This window comes from Anopheles gambiae, chromosome 3, assembly GCF_943734735.2.
Source record: "Anopheles gambiae chromosome 3, idAnoGambNW_F1_1, whole genome shotgun sequence".
In the NCBI taxonomy this organism is placed as follows: domain Eukaryota; kingdom Metazoa; phylum Arthropoda; class Insecta; order Diptera; family Culicidae; genus Anopheles; species Anopheles gambiae.
Window position 1 is genome coordinate 88291321 of NC_064602.1, and position 22524 is coordinate 88313844.

At 43.1% G+C, this 22524-nt stretch overlaps 1 long non-coding RNA gene across 1 annotated transcript in view; it reads right to left on the reverse strand.

Annotated features, from left to right (window-relative positions):
- Positions 1 to 22524, reverse strand: part of LOC133393708 (uncharacterized) — a 128307-nt gene that overhangs the window by 23258 nt on the left and 82525 nt on the right. The window lies entirely within an intron of this gene.

Genomic DNA, 22524 nt, shown 5'->3' on the forward strand with positions numbered 1-22524 from the left:
GCACGCGGTAGTTTTTTGGGCTACCTTTTGGGCTGTTTTGGAGGCAAATGGGTGAACAAAAGCAGCAAGAAAGGTGGGACCATTTATCATGGGATTATGTAAGTAGGACAGCGTGTCTGGGACACCTTTGGCAAACGTTCGGATGTGGATGTGCAGAATTAGGCGCGTTGGTGTTGAAATCAGATCCATTCGTTAAGGGATAGTAGGGGTAAGTAGGTGTGTGTGTGTGAAGTCGGTGCATAAGATTTTGCTGTTAATGGATGGAGCGCGAAAGGATAGGGAAGGGATTACATCAGGTTTAGTTCGCATGAAAAGAGGTGTTAAAATCGTAACGGACGGTTGTAAAACGCAATTATGTTGTTTTCAGTTTTTCTTTATTAGAATATTTAGAAATGAAATCTTCAACGTTACCTCATCAAAAGGATTAGCCACATTTCCTACAAAACAGCTTTGTTATATAAGTCGATCAGACGATATGTTAAATTATTGCTTTATTGATCAAGATAACACAAAGCATTTTAATATTATGTTTACTTTTCAATTGAAGAACATATAATATACTTAAAATAATATGCAAACAAACACCTGAAGAAATCATGGTAGAATTGAGTTAAACCTCTAAGGATAACTATCAATTTCATGAAGTAAATAAGAGTCATGTGGTTCAACTTATTTTTTCCTTTTTAATTAAATCAAGCTTAGTAAACTTATCTTCTAATTTCTTGAAATGTTGCTTTTTCACAGCAACAATTTATTCTTTAAGTGGTGTTCTAATTGATGTTCTAACACAATGCAATACAGAAGAATACATCGTTTTTGTTATGAAGAAACATCAAAAGACTGTATCTACAATTCACGAAGTGTTGAAGAATGATAAAATAATGGTCTCCCGAATGTGTTCTATGCCAAGAGACATTTCCGACACAAGAGATATGATTTGTGTGTTCAACTCCTACAGTCGTTTAACGTATCCTTCAAACAATCTGCACTCTCTAGACTACAACATTCTAAATTTGAATCAGAATTTACTTTACATAATAAGCAAACAAACAGACTCTTTACACATTCAGGTACTTTTTCATGTTGTATTTTTAAATTACTGTGCACTTAAACAAACGACTCTCGTTTAAACGTTCCTCTCGGTACGATTTAAGACCAGACGCTGCACTGAAATACCTCAAAGACAACCTCAACCACACCTGTGCCCAATACCTGCTAACTCCGCACATAAATAACATCCCTTTCACACTCCATAAAGTGTGAACCGTCAATTGAGCGGTACTGCGGTGGCGACAGAAATTCCGCCAAAAATGTGAGGCGTTTCGGAGTCAATAAAAATGATTTAAAGCATCGGGTATCGGCGTGGCAAAAACCCGAAACACAAAACGTACGCGCCGACATTAGGTAGGTGTGTATCACGATCACGATTACACAGAGTATATTTATCAAACCACCTACTCGACAAAAGGTGATAAAGGCGTAACCCGTGGGCCACTATTCCCTTTCGGTTTCGATTGGCCCGAAAAATCGATTCCAACTTCTCGCCCCGGAATCGGCACTCAACCGATGTGCAACCTTCTTTCTCGAGAATAAGATACACCCGTGTCCCGTGCGGTGCCAAGCGATCGCATCGAATCGAAGCTACAGGTCGTTTTATTTATAGTGTGATTTTTTTTTTCTCCACAATACGAACACTAAGAAAAGGATAACAATAAATCGGCACAACAGCTTTAAAGCGACTTCAAACGCGGTACGCTGTGTGTAGGTGGAAAGGGCACAAGAAAAAGGACACCTACCAAACACCACGAAATCCTTCCCAAATGACGCAGCAGCGGACGCGCAGTTTCAACCTTCGTGGATTTTTAGTTTCATTTATTTTCCACCTCTACAATCGCTCGCCCCTATAGTCGGGGAAGAAACGATCAAAATCCTTCAAATCACCTCCTCATCCGGCGATAAAGAACGCCAAAAACCCTTCGCCATTGTGCGCCGTGTGGCAAAAGGCAATAAAAATTGCGTGTTTTGCCCTTGTGTGTTTGCGCAGGATCCCTTTCCCGGGGTGACTGTGACCGAGCAGAATGGAAGGCTTGAAAATAGGGTTTGGTAATCCTTTCCTGTTGCAAGCGGTGGGAAATTGAAAAACCTGCGCAAGCACCTTGCACCGTGCACATCATCGACCCATAATCGACCATCGAGACATGGTCCTGAAATGGCAACTTGATTTACGCTTTTTTCACACGCGCATCTCTCTGCCGTTCCTACCTGGGCGAGAAGGTTTTCCTTCAAATTTTTTTGTTCACCCTTCCTACGGTCGAGCTACCCTTTTTTCTCCCCGATCGGGTTCTTTTAGTGTCCTTTTAACCTTCCTTTTTTTGCACAATAAACCCTGCAACATTCCTTGAAGCCATTTCGCTAGCATCCTTCTTTTTTATTCTTCAGCTACACAACACGGCCAAAAATTGATGAGTTAAAAATGTTTCCCTATCCGAGCAATTTATCTTCCTTTCGGGGTGGCAAATAACAAACAAAAAAAGGCGAGATCGATTCTGTACAAATAAAAGTCTATCCTTTTCTGCTGCTTAGCGATCGGTGGACGCTTTTACGGAGAAACGAGTAAAGCCTGGCGTGGGTTCCGGGACGGTCTTTCTGTCGCACAATGTGGAATGTGTCACAGGTTACGAAGGTGTTACATTCACGTGTTTGATTGTTGTGTGTCGTGTGAAACGAGCCTGAAAGAGTTTAAAGGTAAAAAGGTACTTTGATTACGGGAGGAAATATGGTGACGAACAACAAAAAAAACAGGGATAACGATGTAACAAATCGACGATATGGGGGATAAATTGTGATCGGCAGGCCAAGGAAAAGGTAATGCTGGAATTCTAGTTTGCAGGAATGTCACAACACGTAAACGTCCCGATTATTTGCTATTTGGCTTTTGTCTGGGAAGGACGGGTAAATATACAACCTATGATATAAAATGGTTGATGCTTGAAGGTGAACGTTAAACAAGGAAAGCATTTAACCATAAACGTTTTCATTGGAAGTATTTAATTTATATTGATCAACCAACAACATCAACAAAATATTTCGATTTAATTTTAACAATATTACACTACGTTATATCGATTCAAATCCTCTTTTTACATGTATGTGACTAACAAGTATGTGACGCATCGGTTCGGTTCCGGTTCTCGAGCCATTTCGGTGGTGGTTGTAAAAATGTTAACTCGATACGATTTCCCTTTCCATTCTTCCCTCCCCACTTAACCATAAACGAGCCATAACCATAAGCACGACATTCTTAAATTTCAAACAACCTCCTCTTCACCCCCCCCCCCCCTTACCACCACCAGCCGCACTTTACCGTGGTGACCTTTTTTTCGGGGTGTACTTTAGCCAAAAATCGTGTGGTTTCACTTTCGCGCGCAACCGAGATGGACTGTTGGATGGACGGCACAGCAGTGCGCTACCGTTGCATTTCCTGTTTCGGATGCAAAGAACCATTTCCTGCCCAGCCCATTTAGATCGCAAAAAAAAAACATGTAAACGACGCAAACGGAAATCACTTTCAAATAAGAACCCAACCTCACATAAAAAAGCCCCCTATGCGGACAGATACTTGAAAACATGCACTTTTGAGGGAGCTTCAACTTCTAAAGTGCAGTGCCAGCGCAGCACGAGATATGTATGTGCCCGGTCTGAAGAATTTAAGCGATACTGTTCGATGAGGCACATTCCAAAACCGTCCGAGTGCATTGTGGCTGCTGCTCGAGGTTTCGAGCAGCACCAACGGGGGGTGTTTTTTCGCTGGTCGGATGTGGCAACAATTTTTGCCCCGATAACTGATTTGTTACAACTTCCGACGAGGGATCTACCTTATCGCCACCTAATGGTTTCGGTGCGGTTTTTTTTATCATGGTTACAAATGGAACACAATGCACGTACTTATTGCAAGCCTGCGGCAACCATGCTGCGCAGTGTACATCAACTTCAAAATTGAACAGCTTGACAGCTAAGTTACCTCGATTTTTGGAATGTCAAAAGCAAACGCTGGTATTGATTTTAATACATTTTTAATACAAAAAGTTAAGCATTAAATCATTCCAAAAAATTGATTAAACCGATATGATATCTTACCCATTAACATTACCATTCAAAAGTCTATCGGAAAAAAGCCATCGTGAGAACCATCCTCATTGCTAATCCTATTTGTCCTAAAACCTGAGACATTCTTCACCATGACAACTCTTCCTCGAAGTGTAGAGCTATTTTCGGCGTGTAATTTTACCTCCGACATTAAATCTCCTTCAATTTCAATCTTCTCTCTCCCACCACAAGATCGTTTAGATTTAATTATCGTTCGAATTGCATCGCACACTGCCATTGTGGCCAGAGAAGGACAAATTCCTGGAAGCAATATGGAACGGTGCTGAATAAGGTCTCATTGATGAAAGCACGGCAGTAAACTGATCCAAAATTCATTCACAACCAGCATCTCACCGTAGCTGTAATCGAACACGCAAAATAAAACCACACGTAACACGACCCGGCGGCGTCGACCAGCCAGTCCGGTGTTTGTGCTGCCCAGGGCAAACGCAAAAAGGGATATGATGTCCTCTGTGTGTGCAAGTGAGGTACATCCGTTGGATGAGAGATTTTATTTTTATTTTTTTGGCTAGCCTTTTTTCCCTACATCCCTGCCGTGTGGGTGATCGACCAAACCAAACACTGTCCTGCAAAACGTTTTGTCCATTTGTTGCTTGTTTTCCTTTGCTCCGCGTCCATGCTCTTTCATATTTGTCCCAAGCAACTAAAAAAGAGAGCGCAGTTCAAATATCCTTCCGCAACTGCTCGCCGATCGCTCGCCGATCGATCACAAAGGACAACACACCCCTCCCCCCGGGAAGGACATTTAAATCGACAGCCTGCAGACGCGGGAACGCGGGTGCACGGTGTGTAAGCTGAGCGTCAGCTTCCTGCAGCCCAAAACCAGTGAAAGCCGCACCAAGGCCAGAGGTTTCACTTTTGTTTGAAGGAAGCAAGTTTTTCGCGCTGTAAACGCCTTTTTTCCTTGGTTTTGGGTGCAGGAAATGCATTTCGGAAGGTTCTGGGCATTTGATTTCACTTTCTAGCTGCGGGACGGGAACGTTTACACTCCACACGATCCCCCGTTTGTGCAGTAGGTCTGTGCAGTTGGGCGCGGATCTTTTCCGGGGTTGTGGTTTTATATGAGGTTTTTTTATTTATTTTCTTTGTTATTGTCGAATTCGACTGAAATCGAAAATGTGGGAAGAACACATCGGCGCTGATGCGGTTTAAAAGCGCGCCAAAAATCGTCGTATGAAAATGGAAAGTTATAAGTGCTTGAGGACGCTTGACGGTTAAATGGTTCGTAGGAAACATATTTTTTTCTTGATTTTAGCTTTTAAAATGTTCTTGAAAATGAAAGTAAACCGAAAACGCATTACTGCTGCCTTAAGTCATAGGAGTTTCTCAATATATCTAACCTAAAGACGAGATCATTGAGCGAACGTCGATGAGGTGTGGCAATATCACGAAATTAGAATATGCCATGGCGGCGAAGCTTCGTTGAACATCACTAACAAACATGATGAAGAATAACTAATTTTTCTTAAACAATATAAGGTATTATTTATGCTTTGATCTCATTTCGATCCTTCCCACATTCGAAACAATTCAAAAATTCTCACCACAAACTTCAATAGCAGGCGCTAAACTCGAACATCATTTTTCACCAATTTCGTTCTGGTCCAAAACCTCACGATCAGGCATATCATCATTGGGTCAGATCTGTCGAGCACGGGATGAAAAATTGTGTGAAAACCATTCCGTAAAACGCCCATTTGGCGGCGCTTTCGCGGAAACAGTAGCCAGTGGAACGGATTCGCTCGTGAAAGGACTCCCGGAGTGTGAGACAGAGCAGCGATCCATTTTTTACCAGCCTTGGTCCACACGATCGTTCGCACTGACCATAAAGTATATTAATGATATTTTTGTTCCCAACCATACCAAAGTCCAACTGGTGTTTTTTCTATCCGTTTTGTCAGGACCTTATGGAACGCCATTCGGGTCAGTTTGGGTGGGTTTCTTTTTTCGCTCTTATAATTTAATTTACAAAAAACTGCAGCCCATAGCCGCGTCGTTGAATAACCTTTCCCAATGATGCACGCAACTGGCGTCTGGTGGCGGTAGTAGTGCATTCCGAGAATTCAATCGTACCCTCAGATGCATCCCTTCTTCTCGAGTGATATTCTGCCGACATACCTGAGCCAGCCTTAGCTCTTAGGGACAAAAGGATGCGGATATATTGGCTTCCGCCTCCTGCTGACTGGCCCCGAAATGCCCATTGCAGCAGCGCTTGCTAATGATCCAGGCTCAGTTAATTAATCGAGATCGAGGCACCGTTCCGAACTTTCATCACCATTGCATTTTCCTAACCAAAAACCGTGTCGGAACCGATGCTCAACACCTCAGCACAGCACGGTTCGGCTTCCTTTGAACACCTTCCGAAACCTGCCAATCAAGCTTGCGTGGCTTACTGGCGGATCTGTGTTTTTTTCAGGCCGAATTTCTGCACCAAAAATAAAAGGAGTTTAAGCATTAATCTCTCAACCCCGTAGAGATGAAACTCCTTCAAGCCTAGTAATGAGTGCGGTCACAATGGAATCGCAACGTAAAAAACCATGCGCAACAACAACAACACAGCGGAAGCAAGTTCCCATGCGCTGGCGTATTAAACCTTTCGAGTTGAACTCGCAGGTACACTGGACATAGGATCCTTTGGTCCGACCATAGGATGATGCTTTTGCGCTTCTCACAAACCTCTCCCACAAACAAAACCGACCAGTCAAGCGTGCCATAGATGACCATGGGAACCGAATCGGCCAGAATGGACGCAATAGTGTCTTACCGAATGCCAACCGAAACTATCCCAAAAAGGAGTCAAGCTAAACAGTTGTTGGCCTGGCCAAGTGTTTTCCGGCCCGACCGAATCGGGTGTTTATTATTACTGCCAGCATTTTTCACAGCGTCTGCGGCGAGAAAAGGGAGAACAGACAACCGGGTGAAATGCTTCCGTTGAAATTTGAAGCTGGAAAAAGGATGGCTTTTAAGAGGATGCGGATCGCGAACGAGCGCGCTTGTCCAAACATCTCCCACTGCTCTCTCGCCTGACAGGATCGCCTATGCATACCGGATCGATATTGGACTTTCCGACGCACTTGCTGTTTTGTTTTTTCATCCCATCATCCCGAAGGCAGCAAGCAAAACACCATGAGACATCGAGATCGAGTGGTGCTTCAGATTTAACGAGTTTAGCAAACTGTCAACCTCCCGGTCCCGGTCATTCCCGGTGCAGTAATGTGAGATCAGTGCGAACGGCCCAAAAGAATATATGTGAGCAGGATAATCGTTTCCGGTGCAATCGATTCAGTGGCACATTGCAGCATCCTTCCGCAATCGAGCGGAATGTTTTGAATGGTGAAAGAAGCAACAGTTTGACAGCAAGAAGTACTTGCTTAAAACACTTTCGTGGGCAGCCGCGGATTGGATTACTGTAAACAGTCGTATTTTTGGGACGGATTGATTGAGTGTGATACTTCATATTATATAGAAGCAGAGCTAAGATTAGATGGAAAAGTACATCTTCATTTTATTTTGTCATAAGCAGATGAAGATCACAAAACAAGCGACCGATTTCGCTGAAGACACTGCCTGCTATAACAAAACTGGTATTCGATGTAGTGTGAGTATGAGGAAGCTAAATCATCTTCGTGCCAATACAGCGATATTAAGGATAAGTCTTCGGCAATACCTTCTGTTGCGATGCAAGAGCGCTTGTGTTTATCTTTTATTACGCTATAAAGCTTAATCTAATATATTTATTACGCTCCATTATAAACTGATTCCGAGCTTTAATTTATACATTTATTCTATCTTATCATTTCGCGCACACACACCAAAGTATTAGGACTTTGTATGATAAAAAAGTTTAGTAGGTTTTCAAATAAATATTCAATGGATATTTGTCACGGTATCTCGAAATAAGAGTGGTTAGCAGGATGAGACATTTACAATAATCTTACACATGGAGCTCATGATCCACGAATCCCTAACTTTAATACATGTTAGGACAAGAATTCCATATTTTCCAAGATACTTTATAATTGAAATAATATTCCAAGATCAATCGTCGTTCATATGAGTACGGAATATTATTATTCTACAGCAAAAATGCATCTAAAACAAGGCTCAAATGCATTACACTATACTGCAATCTACAGTAGGTTCAATATGACAATATCTCATACACACTAAACAAACATGTCCTTCGGTGCTGCTCTACGACCAATTCCAGGAGAAACTGCTTATCTTCACCAATGTGTTCCAGTTACACAGCAGGCCACCGCCACTGCATGTGCATCAAAGGGCACACCTTTCTTCCGAAAGCAGATACCCAACCCGATGCCACAGTTTGATCCCTTCATTTCACTACGCATCTTATGCATGCATTCCTACGGTAACTCCTGCCTGATTGCAAACTGCACGGCAAATCTTTGCCAAAAAAAGGGGCTTTTGTTTCTATCGGCACACGGGATCACCCAGGGTAGGTAAGGTTCGGTAAGGTTATGCACGCCGCCCTATCGTCAAATGACATCCGATGACGGGTGCATGTCGACCGAGGTTTGCGCATCTGCGGACAATTTCGTCTCGGCTGGTTTTGGCAGGAACGGTTTCAACTTTCTTGCCTTTGACCAAAAACGGCAATCAAGCAAGAAACACCCGTACCGTTACCTGTTCCGGCCAGCCCTGGAATCCGGTCGGCTTCCGTCTCTTTCTTGAGCGTGCTGCTCTTCCCGTTGGTGCGTGTGTAGTTGGCCGTAAATTGAAAACTTCAATTACTCCTTCACCGCCAACGCCGTGCACCGTAAGAAGGAAAAGCGATTCCAATCAGCATCTCTTTCAGAAACGCATGAACAAAAGCATGCGTTGTTGGTAAGATGGCAAAGGTGTTCCCGGGAGGTATACTCGTTTGAATACCAAAGCCCCGTACGCAGGGACGCGCCGACTCAGAATAGGTTTTGGCAAGACGATTAAGTTCGCACCCGGCGGAAAGTCTTCCTTTCAGAGCTGTTGTTTCTTGTTTTGTTGAAGAATATGTCGAGACGTTTGGCACGCTCGTGGTACTCCGAAGGATTTTTTTTTTGGAAGCAATTAAGCGTCTTGCACATTTGCCTGATGCACACCACCGAGATGATCGGGAAGGAAAGGACCTGAGCCAGCACAGGAAAGGTACACCTTCATTAAGCGTTCGTTTTGTGGCAACCGGCTGCATAGAATTGTTCTTTGAAAGGCTTGTCTTAAGAGGATTAGGCAAATGGTTAAGAGAAGCTCGGAAAAGGATGCAAACTACAAAGCTGACGGGCGATCTTCGTCGATCCTTTACGGAGCTTACGGAGTCATGTTTGCGAAAGAAATTACTTTCTTTACAGCTCTGCTCCTTGTCCGTCTTGCTGGTTCCTCAATATATTCGTAGATTCAGCAGTAATTTGTTTTACTCTGGAAATCTTCAGGCTCCAACAATTAAACACTCTCCAAAATCATCAAATGAGCAATGATCTTGACTGACTAGTAACTACCGAATCGATTCAGGAAAGCTCTTCAGGGTATTACAACCTCCTGTCCAGACAAAGATCACTTGAGCGAACGTCTTCATATAAAACATCCAAATGAGCAGCCGTATGAGCAACTTCGACCTCTGTTCAACCGCTCCGGATAGTTTCCAGGAACACAGCTTCCCTTCCAACTGCACTCTCCAAAAAGATCAAATCATCCCACGAACGTTGCAAAACAACTCGATTGCGCTTCGTTCGACCATTGCTGTATGGTGTAACACGAAGCAGCTCGATCCTAGTGTCCATTTTCGTCCCGGGGGTTGCGTCCTCTTCAAGCTTCATGAAATAGCATCCCACAAGTGGAATCTAACCCCGTCCTGTGCAACCTTTTGTTTTGCTGCACTCCTTTTGCATTGTCTCTTCCCGCATAGTCGTCGTCATCCTGCTTCACTAACACCAGGATACGAGAAATTCTCCTTTGTTCTGCTTTAGCGTTGTTTGATCGGTTTCACTTTTTTTGCTCCGTTTTCAAGTTTTTGCCAAAGGAAAAAGTGTATTTTCTTAAAAGGACCAAGATGTGTTTGTCTGTGTGCCATCGTCCCATTTAGTGTTGGTGATCCTCCTCTCTCTGCGCACCTTATTACAAACGGTCAACGGTTCGGGCGATCTTCTTTCGCCGCAGGTTTTGGGTTGCGTTTAAAGTCTATAATTTCCCGAAGGAAACGAGAACACAAACGCAAAACTAGTTGTCTCCTGAGTTCGCATCCTTTTTTTTTTTTTGCTTGTCTGTTTTCGTTGGCTAGCCTCTTCTGGGCGACGGAACTCTTTTGTCTGAGTCCAGAGGCCCGAATGATTTATATTTTGCCTGCAAACCAGTTCGCTTTACTCGTTGATTATCTTAGATGTGTGTGTACCCTCCGGGATGACCCCGTAAATGAAAGATCGTTTTTTCTGCAATTCCCCTTTGAAAGTTTCGCCTCGTACGCAGCCAGGTATATACGATCAGGCCACAGACAGGCACCAGCAAAAAGCGCATCCGATTATTAACATTGCATTGCGTCCACCCTTTTGTCCGATGTGGGTCGGAAAAATCATACCGAACGTTGCTGGCTAGTGTTTGCGTTTCCCATCGGATCCTAGTGCGTAAGCAGAATTGAAAAAGGGATGTGCAAACGACGGACGGGATAATCGATAATGACAGTGAACCAGTGCCAAGGAACGTTGTCGATCGATTGGCCATGGGAATTGAAGAGCTATTCTGGGGCCGGATGCCTTCAGGTATCGGAGCGAAAGAGTTATTAATCATCGTGGATGTCTTCGGTATACTTTTAGATGTAGAAGACGAAACAAACCCTCAATAAATGACACGGACTTTACGAAGATAGCATTTAAAATCCACATTTAGTTATACTATGTCTATGATCACTCACCATGATCTTTCTTAGATAATTATTCTGATTAGGAATTTCTGAACGATTTCGAATGGTGTAGTTATCTTTAAACTATTATTTTCGGTTAAAACCCACGATAGTCATCAAACATTAACCGATGCATCGACACCTTCAATGTTACCAGAAAGTCCAAATCTTCATTCTGCAATCTTCCCCGAAAAGAGTTAATGTAAAAGGCTTTAATATCAAAATAGAAACATTGATGTGCTTTAATTTTTCTATAGGTTCTTTGAGGCTTTACTGTTACTCTCATTTAGTGGTGCTTACTTTTTATACCTTTTTGATTGGACAACTCCTAGCACATTTTTGCTTCGTAGTGTTCAAATTTTGGCTCTCTGTGCCTTGTATACAAGAATCTCTGTGCAACTGTGATCGTCTAATTGGCAGGTAGAGACCCATATCGTATTATGTTTATTTCTAAATTAAAACTGTAAACCTTTCACACAATACTACATTTTGTGTTCTACCTACTATCTCTATAAATCAATCTAGATATGTTTTAGTTTCTCTAAGATCTTGTTTCCAGTAAATGTTTCATTTGATCTAGAAGAATTTAAAAAAATCCAGGTTTTATCAAAAACTATGCCGTATGGAGTTCATCTTCCCAATGTATTCGAAGGAACCAAAATTACATATTGGTTTGCAGTCATTACCTTTATGTATCATGCTATAAACAGCTAAAAAAGCCACAGATTCAAGGTCCATCGTCTATAGCAAAACATGTAGTAAATGTATTCATTTACTAGAATTAGATTCAAGAATTTATAAAACTAATGCGTTGCTATGAATCCTGATAGTAGAAGCTCCTGTAAAGCCTAAATGCTAGTTTTTACATTGGATTTCTCTCTTTCATACTGAAACGTTATTCATTGATCCATGGGGAACCATTTGCAACTGACGAATAGATCAGACACTTACTGACCATGGTCATCCATGCCATCCTTTCGCTCGTCCCATATGCTTTATGTGCCCTTCCCTTCCATGCATCGAGCCCTGATGTCGTTGCCGTCGCATGAAACTACCCCTTACCATCGTACATTACGTACGCAAACGATTCGAAGGGTTCGGTTGGTACTCTTACCCTTACTACTGGCGATTGCAAACACGCAACATGGCTGCTGCTGCAATTGTCTGTCCACTGGTGAACCCCTGGACAACGATGTCCAGTCAACACGAGACGCGAGCGAAAGCATAGCCATAACCCGCTTGAAACCGGCAGCACCGGTGGCGCTGACCAGTTTTCCCCCTTTTTTGCCGTCCCAAAGCACGTCGCTTCAAGTGAAAAGGGACCCTTGTTAAACATATGTTTCAACTCGATTCTGCGCGCGCTTTTTTTCAACCCCGTTTCGTTCTCTCGTTATCTCTACCGATTCGTTTCAATTATCCTTTGCCCGGTCGGTCAAAGCGTGGTCCAGTTCCAGAGTTTTGCTGGAAAGCAGGAGGAAAATGGACGAAACTAACAGAAACAAAACAAAAAATGCAGCCGTCATCAGAGGATTCGTTTTGCGCAAAAGGATGCGAGGAAAAATGAGGAATAAAAAGGGCACAACAAAGGGGGCAACAAAAAAAAAAAAGATCAGACACAAACATGCGCTAGCACAAAACCAGCAACTGGCCACCGGGTATCGCCTATATGTATCGCCGTTTTCGCCTTCTGACCGACCAAACTGACCACCCGAGGAAAAGGCGCTCGATCGTTTTCAGGCAACGGTTCGGTCGGTTCTTCGAAATTAGGATCGAAGCTAATTTATCGCTGCCAGCCAGCGACGTCGGGGGAAAGGGTCGCGCAGATCCGGACGTCCCGATAGTGCCGCAATCTCCGCCGAGATCGACGCGCCACGTTCCACCGACGCTCGACCTACCGACAACACCTTGCGTCTGACATGTGGTTCGTCCTGGCCGGCCTGATTACGTGCAAGCAGGCGACCGTGATGCGTTATTTTCTTAACGTATCTCGAATGGCTCGCTTGAACAAGGCACAGGTGAAGGCTCTGGAGTTGATAGAGATTGTAGGTTGGAATGCACTGGATTGGGTTTTGCTGTCAGGCGAGATAGGAAACTAGCAATTGGTATCAGTAAACGGGAAAAAAGAAAGCGGGTTTTGAACAGCTGGCGGCTCGTGTCCACGCGGACAAGTGTTAAGAATGATTTATAAATTAGTCAAATCTTAATAGGACACAATGAGCGGGTTTTTTGTGTTATCTTCTATTGGAGGAGCTTTAGTGTAAGACGTTGGGCTGTTGATGTCGATTCTTGTTTATCCATTTCCGAATGTGTTAATGTAAATAGGGATAATAAGAACTGGTTTGAAGCTGGGTTGTAAGTTTTTAAGATGAATCCTACAACTCTCTTAATTGAGAAACATTATCAGCTCAAGTCAGAGATGTGACACTTAAATCGTTACATTTATAAATCGTGCATCATGCGTTTCTGCTGCAATAAACCGTCCAATGTCCATTTGTAGCATATCCTCCAGTGTCTTTTCAGGCTTAGCTGGTCAACTGTTATGATCAACCTCATGTTCTGCGCAATTAATTGAAGGATTCGAACAAGGATGCTTTAACAACCCGTCTGGGGTTTAATACCAGTTCAGGGTTCAAGTCTGGGTTTAATACCAGTTCAGGGTTTGCCTTTCTCCTTCTTCTCAACACTTCGACCATTGTTTATGACTGTTTATAGATTTAATTCTCCATATTTTAAATTTATCCAAAACATCCTAAAGAAGAAGATGTGTCTAAATATGTTCATTTAAGTCATTAAAGATTTTTTGATAATAGTGTGCAAAGAGAATTCAATTTGAAGGTAGCAGCCTGAAGAAGCAGACGCTTCTTATCGTCAACATGATATATCCTAATAAACTTTGGTTGAACATTACGATCAACTTAACGCCAGGAAGGTCATCAACAGTGCAATATATTTATAGAACCAAGCCGCAGTTCAACGTATCCTCCTACTGCTTGGTATTTTAACACTTAAAGAGGATAACAACGAGAGCAAGTATGCGTTTAAAATGACCCAGACAGACTTTGCCTTCTTCTCATCACAGTCTTGTTGCACATTGGAAAACTTAACATCTTGCACAACGAACCACACACATAAAAAAGTGGCTCCATTCTCTTGCTGCTCTACCTCCGCTAACAGCACACACCAGCAATGACTTTGCTGCTTTTCTCAACACCCTCAGACCCATCTCGTGTTCGATATCCAATGCGATATAGTTGTACACAATTTTTCATATCCAATCGAAGTATCGAGAGGCCGTTCGTTTTTTCTTTAGGTTGGCAACAAAATCAAACACTAACCAGGGGTGCAGGGGTAAAAAACTACGTCCTGAAACCACCCCCACAGAAGCACCTCATCATCATCATCACCATCGACAGTGTCGTTCGGTTGCGATTGATGGAATCATCTTCAATCACATATATTTTCTTCTGGGGCACTTGAAACGGACCACCTCCTTGGTTTTTTTTTTTCTTCTCTTCAGACACACACACGCACATACACTAAACTCAACCGCCAGGCCGAGAAAATCGATCCGGCACGGTGCGTAATGGTGACAATTTCTTTGAAAGATCCATTCCGCCTGATCCATTCGTGAAGGACATTCAGTGCCCCTGCAAAAGTTTGCTGAGGCAAAACCGGTACAGATGGGTGTCCGGAGAACTTGCAGAAAACATACACACTGACATAAAAAAGAGACACCCGAAACATCAACAACATTGGCATTGGATCGAAAGTGAAAATGGTGGTTGCGGGCAGGCAAAAGCAAAAGGAAAACGATTGTCATCAGAGTTCGTGCATTTGGTGCACGGAGTCCCCCGGGCAGGACGGTGACGGTGAAAAAGCGACAGTCAAACAGCGGTCCCGTAGATGATTTATTGCTTATGCTGCGCAGCATGTGCCCAAACCGGCCGCAAACCGTTGCCACGGGTGTGAGTGGTGCGTGTGGGTGGTCAGACTGCAAATCGATCATTTTGCACTGTTGTTAGGTTGGATGGGTTTTTTTTTTTCAAAAACCACACTCTCCCTCAAGTGCTCAAGTCTAATTTGTTTGTCACCAAATTGAGCCATTTCGTTTCGTACGTCGGGGGTGTCGGTAGTTGGCTGAGCAGGCCATCATTAGTAAAGGGAAAAAAGGGGGTAACGAATGATCTTTGGCTTTCATTCAACTAACGGGAGAAAGTCCTCAAAAGCTCAATGAATGCAGCACGCTCGATTTGGTACGCTGCTCGAGATCATTCAAGAGATCATTTGAGAAGCGCTCTTCAGGTGATGCTGGAGGACTTGCTGAATGGACGTCCTCAAGATATTTGGACACGGTCGAACGGTGGTGGCGTTGCCAATTGGCAAACTTCAGCCCGACTGATTAAGCCGTCTTCGATCATTCAAAGCACACGCAGCGATAGAAACGGCAAGTGAATGCATTCATTCAGAGATTGTACGCAGCAGCAGCACCCGGATCACCCAGCAAGCCGAATACCTACCACCGTCATCGTCTGGGGCTGATAAGCACTGCAGTACCGAAAAGCGTTGGCTTTATCGGTGCGTGCGTTGTTTGCCCTGCAACCAGCTACTAGCCAGATCGGATCGTTGAGTGAGCCGCTGTTTGTCGGCAAATGTAAACGTGGCACAATGATAATCATGCCCCGATCGACGCTACACCACCAGAGGTCGTCCCCGGTCGCATGACATTACTGACCAACTTAACTTTTGCCCCCAAACCTGCGGACGAACACGGAAAGCCCTTGCTGGCTTATCAGAGCGACAGGCCGATACGGTTGATGGTACCACATTATTGAACAGTTATTGGCAGATTGTTTTCCCGCTTTGGGATTGCCTTAATCGGTACGATTGGTGGTGGCGCCCTTTCGGGTGATGGTGATTGGTGGCCCTATCGTGAAGCGGAGGTGAATTGGCCCCTATAAAAAGGGGAGGGCTATCAGTGGCGCTAGTGGAGTGTTACAAATGGCGAAAGGCCTTTCATTCATGCCTCTAATTACTCCGTTTGTGGATGACATAACAGTGCAATATAGGAGCTTACTCAATATCAACATTTTACGTCCCTTTTAAAGACTAAAAACATTCCTTACCATTCCAACATTCCAACAAAATCTTATAGATTCTTCTTACAAATCATATCATGCATGTCCAAGTTTTTCTTTTTCTTGGTTAATTATTACAGTCACTTTTGCTTCTTTACAACATGTTCTAAAACTCACGTCTCTTGACATTGCTTTTTTAGGATTTCTCAAAAGCTTTGATACTTTTCGGACACTTTCTGGGCTCTTTGTGGATCTTAATGTCACGTTAAATCTAAGAATATAGAACTGCATTAAATGAAATGTTAAGAAAAGCATCAAGAAAGAGTAAAAATGTGTTTTAGGTTGTCTGGGAAGTTTAAAATCTTTCACAGCAATATGCAAATATATTGGTGGAACATAATGAGCTTTAAATGTGAATAATTTGAATTATCAGAAAAAATCCCTTAATGTCTACGTTCTCCACAACTTACTCATACCGAAACTCTACACATTGCATAGACAAGAGAACCATTTTCCTCTAATTGTCATAATCATTCAGAGCTAAAATAAACATCCTGTTAGGACTTCCAATTTGCAGGCGCATGTTGCAACACGTACCAGGCGGATGCCTTCATACCAGCTCGTGATCGCAAGCATGATTTCGGTTCGTGAACAACATCCTCCTCGCTTACAATCGCATCTACTTGTCTTCTAGTCGGTCTTAATCAGTTCAGACCATTCTCTTCAAAGAGGTCTGCCATACTGGGAAAAGTGCACCGGAATTTGGCTATCGACCAGACGTCAAAAACTCGTCAACAGCTCGCATGGCCGGTAGACGCACAAAAAACAGTTCCCATTTCCAAATTGACCGCATCACCATCGGTAAAAGGCGAAAGTGCATTGCCCGACCTCGCTGATAATCGTACCAGAGAAGTAGCGTATATGCGTCCTGCACCATCGAAATCGGTTCTTGGTTAAAGTTGCAATCGGTAAGCAAACATAAATTCGCCACATTCGGGTTGCAAAATCTTCACCCTCCAATCTTTCACAGCGGACGAGTTGCGCCCCCTTTTAGGCGGACGCCTGGGCGCGAGAGCGCGCGCGCACGCTCTGGCCTGTGTAAAAATTCATCGCAGTTCCCGTGCAGACCCGAGCCAGACGATAAGACGTGTACGGGATGCAGCAATGCATTGACCCTATTTTTTGGTGAGCGCTAATTTTGTCTAAATCAGCAAGCGATAAGCGATGGTGGGCTTTTGACCTGTTTGCCCGATCTGCAACGGGGGTTTGGACAGCGAACGGAGACCTCTTTCGCTGATTGCGATCGTGCGAGTTGTTTTGCTTGTGCGCCGAAAATAAGCAAAGCGCCGACCAGTTGCACCAGAAGTGGATGAGCGACCCGGGCCCGGGTGGTTTTGAGAAGGTGGTGGTATGGGGAAAAGGCAGAGAAAAACGAAAAGAAATGATTCTGCAAGGCTAGCTAATCGGATGATCGTTAAAGTGTTAGTAACCATGGGATCTATTGCATCATTGAATTTGGTTTTTGGCTGGTAATTAAAAGTAAGGTCAAGTGGGCGAAAATCAGACCTCTTCAGACTGGTTCCTATCAGCTTCGGTTGCTTCTATTGGAGGCTCTTTTTTGTTTTTGTTAGACCGATTAGACGAAATAATGAACTTGAGCAAAGTCACAACCCTTTTGCATGCTTTTCAAGTATAAACAAACCTTCAGAGATTAATCTGTGCCAGATGTGTTTTCAGGCATAACTGCGTGTTTTTTTTTATTGAAGCAGTCTGAATTACAAATTTAATAGAGTAGGTTAAGAAACAAACATTTAACAAAGTAAATGAATGTTCTACATATTGTCTAATTATGCTCCTAACAAGAATGTCGACTACATCATTCCAAGGTTTTCCGTGAATTAATACGACAACAGAATTATTAGTAAGACAACTCCGTGACTAGCTTTAATGAGCCTGTCAGTCGATTTTCTAGACTTACAATGATATTCTATTCTATTGTCGATTTAGTTCAACTCGAAAAATTGAGTTGCAAAGTAAGTTTTTTCATAAAAAAAACTCATCAACAAGAATTGTCATGCAAATAAAACGCCAGATAAAGTGGATCTTGAAACATCATTATTTTATTGACTTCAGGACAACATACAGCACCATAGATTCAACCGAGATATTAAGGTATTTGTTTATGAAAAAGATCCCGGAGAATGGTCTTAGTATTAATCCAATAGTAGGTAAGATAGTATGTACCGATTATAACCTAAGTTTAAAGCGATTTGTAAAAGATTGCAAAAGACTGCATGAATCAAGCAAGTTTAAAAAAACTTTATTAAATGCCCTACTCGTCAAGCTAAGTGGATTATTCTAGCCGTAGTTAGTTCGTCGTCGAGTCACAGTGAGCAATACAAGGAAGTGGTGAGCGCATATAAGTTCAAGTGGTCGAGTAGGGATAGGTAGTCGATGTTGTTCTTGAGTAGTGCAACCACGAATTGTTGTTGAAGGAGACTGACTGGAGACCGAGAAGTAACAACCTCGAACTATAAGTCAGAAAATTGGCTATCTGGTGACTCTAGTCTCTCAGCCTGTCAAAGGGTTGCTGGCTTCCATACCACCAACGCATATTCTATTACGAGACGAACAATACTTCAAAAAGGCGACTTCATACGGAACAGAAACCCCAGCAGTCGATTACGCAATGGGGAATGATATGAAAGATAATACAGCAGTACGGCATTCCTACCAAGCTAATCCCGCGGTTAAGAATCAAAACATTGAGTGCATCGTAAGAGTTAAACAAAAATCATTGACAATCAGTCAAAACCATTTAAATTTCGCTGAGATTTATTACTACACTTTCTACCTTATTCTGCAATGTCTCACACAGATTATTAGTTGAAGTCCACGAGTTTGAGGCTCACAACACGTCTGAAGTTCAGTGCCTTTCAGGAATACAAATAATTTTAAAAAGTCTGTTCATTGATAATGATAACTCTCCAACTCAACATTAAAAGTCCAATGAGCAGCGCTTTGGATCTTCAATTTCAACGTTCTAAACGAAAAACCATTTCCAATACTTCAATATGTTAAGCATACAACATATTAGCAAATCTACTCAAACATCCGGGTTCTCCCTTCCAAATTATTTGATATCCCAACACGGACGCTTTCCCAACATTCCATAAATCGATTAAAAATCGATAGCTCTTCCTCGACCATAGTCCTCAAACTAGCCCACAATGATAGCAATTTGATGTAGCCATTCGATAGACTGCGTGTGGTGTTCAATCCCTTACCCGTCATCTCCGAACCCGTTAGATCCATATTGTTTTCGGACCCCTTCGCCCAAAAACACTGCACACTGCAGCAGAAACATACAAATAAAAAAAAACAAGATAAAATAAAACGCTACCCACCACTTTCGGTTGGCGTACGCCAAATTTTCGAGGTGTTACGCGAAACCCTTCACTCAGAGGAACCCCGGACGTTTATCTCAAAAGGGGTCCCTGAGATAGAAACACACACACACAATAGGCCGGCACCGTTATGTGAAACATTCTCGATAGCGGAGAGGTGATTTGTCGTTAATCCGTGGTCCTGCCATTGTTTACGGCCGTATGTGTGTCTTTGTGCGTGTGTGTGCGCGTATTGCTATCGAAGGGATTGAGTTAACAACACCGGAAACCGGTAAATAAGCAAACCCTTCATTCGCCCGTTCCCGAACGTGTCCGGTGTTGTGTCAATTTTTCCTCAACGCAATCATTCGTCGATTGGCCGTTATGTATTTGCTGTTAATTCTGTTTTTGAACATTTTGCCACTTTTTTGTTCGAGTGCAAAAACAAGAAGAAAAAAACACGCACAAGGGGAAGAGTTAAGGGTAAGGGTTGGTGCGAATCGTCCCCCTTTCTTTTCAGCAAGGGTGATGTTCGCTCAAGGGGTTGTCAATACTTTCCCTCGATTATATGTTGTTCCCTATTTTTGTCATTCTTTCCATGTGCGGTGCTGTGTGGTGTTTGGATGGTGAATCTTTATTTTAGAAAAAAACGAGGGAAATTTTGGTGATTTTTCCCAAAAAATGAGATTTTTTTCTACAATACCCGTAGGGATAATTAGTTCAGGGCACGCGCCACATCCGCAACTGTCCAGCTGGTACACTGCGAAGCGAAAAGAGTGAAGGAAAAAGGGGAAAATTGAAAACAGCATTTTCGAACCCAATCCGTTCGATTAAACATTTCGCATCTTGGTGCGTTCACGCAGGCACGCGCGCGCGAGCGCACACACACGATCAGATCCGGTTGTGATCCGGTTTAGGTTTTAGGGTGATTTTATGTTCTTTTTACAATTTTTTAGAATATTTTTTTTAACGTTAGTGTGGACAAACGGCAGCGTGGGTCGAAAGTGTGGAGAATTGATGAAAAATTGACACCAACGAGTAACGACGTGGCGCAAATAAAAGTGAATAGTAGAGGGGGGAGGGAAAAAATTAGAGCATTGTAAAATCCATTTGTTTGTAACGGTTTTTCTTTGAAAGAACAAATTTACAGTATCGGCTCAAACCAATCGATGTGTCGATTGATTTCAAAGGAGTTTTTTCCCTCCTGTTTGTTCGTTTGTTCATAACTGTTTTATTGTTTTAAATTTTATTGTATTTGCTGTATTTTAAGGTTTATTCCGACAAATTATGTTAAATGATCAATTATTATTTAGCATCACCAAGAAATAACTAATCTGTTCTTTGCTATATTGTTTATTTCACAACAAATTAATTCACTTATTTATCATTGCATACATTCGCAACCTTGCATAATCCTTGCATCACGACAAAATAAACATATTCATACAATCGTGTCAGTTTTAATTATTCATAACACACATAACAAAGTCCAGATGTTTCCCATTAGCATCTAAACTTTCCTCCCATGTTTGCAAACATCAACCTTCGCTCTAATGCAATTTTAAGTGTCATCCTGCGTTAAGTACGGGTCAAATCGATCAGAATTCTTCACATATCTTTTTACTTTTTTTACCTCTCTTCAACTGCCCGAGCAGCTGGTCAGCAAGATAAGAGGCAACCGAATGTTTTTGGTCCGGGGCACGGGGAAAGAAACATCGTTAGGATTGTTTTTTTGGAACGTGCTAGCACGAAAGATGCACAACAAAAAATCAGTAAAATTTAGCCATTTTTTACACCACACTGCCTGCCAACAAGCAGGCAACGATCCAGACCCAGGCGCGGAACACAACAGAAGGAATTAAAACATCACGCACCTTTGTTCCGGTAGGTCAATCGCTCGAAAATGGACAGACATTGGCGATGCATCATGCTTCTCGGTACATGCTTCCGGACCGTAGCGTCGCTGAATCGATGGTGCGCAAGGAACGACGCAACCGAAACCCACAGATCTTAAACAGATTGAACCACTCGTCGATGCAAGATGTCCGAGCGGATCGAGACCTCGGAGGGTAAAAAGTGGAATGGAAAAAAGGGAAACACCATTTCTCGAGCCTCCGTTCCGTGCGTCCAGCTGGCCGTACCGGACAAGATCCTTTCGCCTCGTTTCGATTGAAAGAAACTGCACTGCACCCCAAAGCCAAAGCCAGTGGACAATGATCGGGATTAACCGTTCGATCCCTCGGACCGGGCAGGGAAATCTGTTTTGCCCCCTTCAACCAGCGCAGCACCCCGATTCCGGTTTTCGGTCGCTCTCCTAGTGCATGATGTGTAGTGCGTGTGTGTGTGCCTGTTTTGGCGCGCACTTTTAATACCGTTGTTAACAAGCACTCAAGCAGCGAGCGTCTTCTGCATACCGCAACAACTCCCTAGCGATGCCAAAACCACTCGGTCCCCGGAATCATAACGACCGATTTTCAACTTTTTGCAGCAACAATTTTCATACGCAAAAATCGGCAAAAACCCCCTGACCGTGTTCTCACGCGCGCTTGTCAACGGTTTTGATTAGGGGCAGCAGCTACCGAAACGTGTGTACGACACGGTCGATTTTAATTACGCACCGGTGGGTTGGGCCCTTGCTTTGGGGTCCGAGGCTTTGCAACAAATCCCGCACTTCAAATGGCAGCAAACCGGAAGTTGGCGGCATGTTGATTGCACTGTAAAATGAGACGATTTTTGCGGTGACCAGTGAAAGTTGCCGCGTTCGTTGATGACGTGTGAACGCATCAGTGTAATCATCGCCTGGGAAGTGGGAAAAAATCCACACTAGCGACGAGTGGTAACGGTTGCGGCAACGAAAGGGCCCCTACTAAAAGGGGCAGAGGAAGAACATGTCCAGAAAATGAGTTGAATTGTGCTGGAATTCAACAAACTGTCCATCATCGATGTATTAAAGGCGTGAGAAGTGGCGATATCGTTCTAATTAGCAATGAATGTGATGAGACCTTTTTTT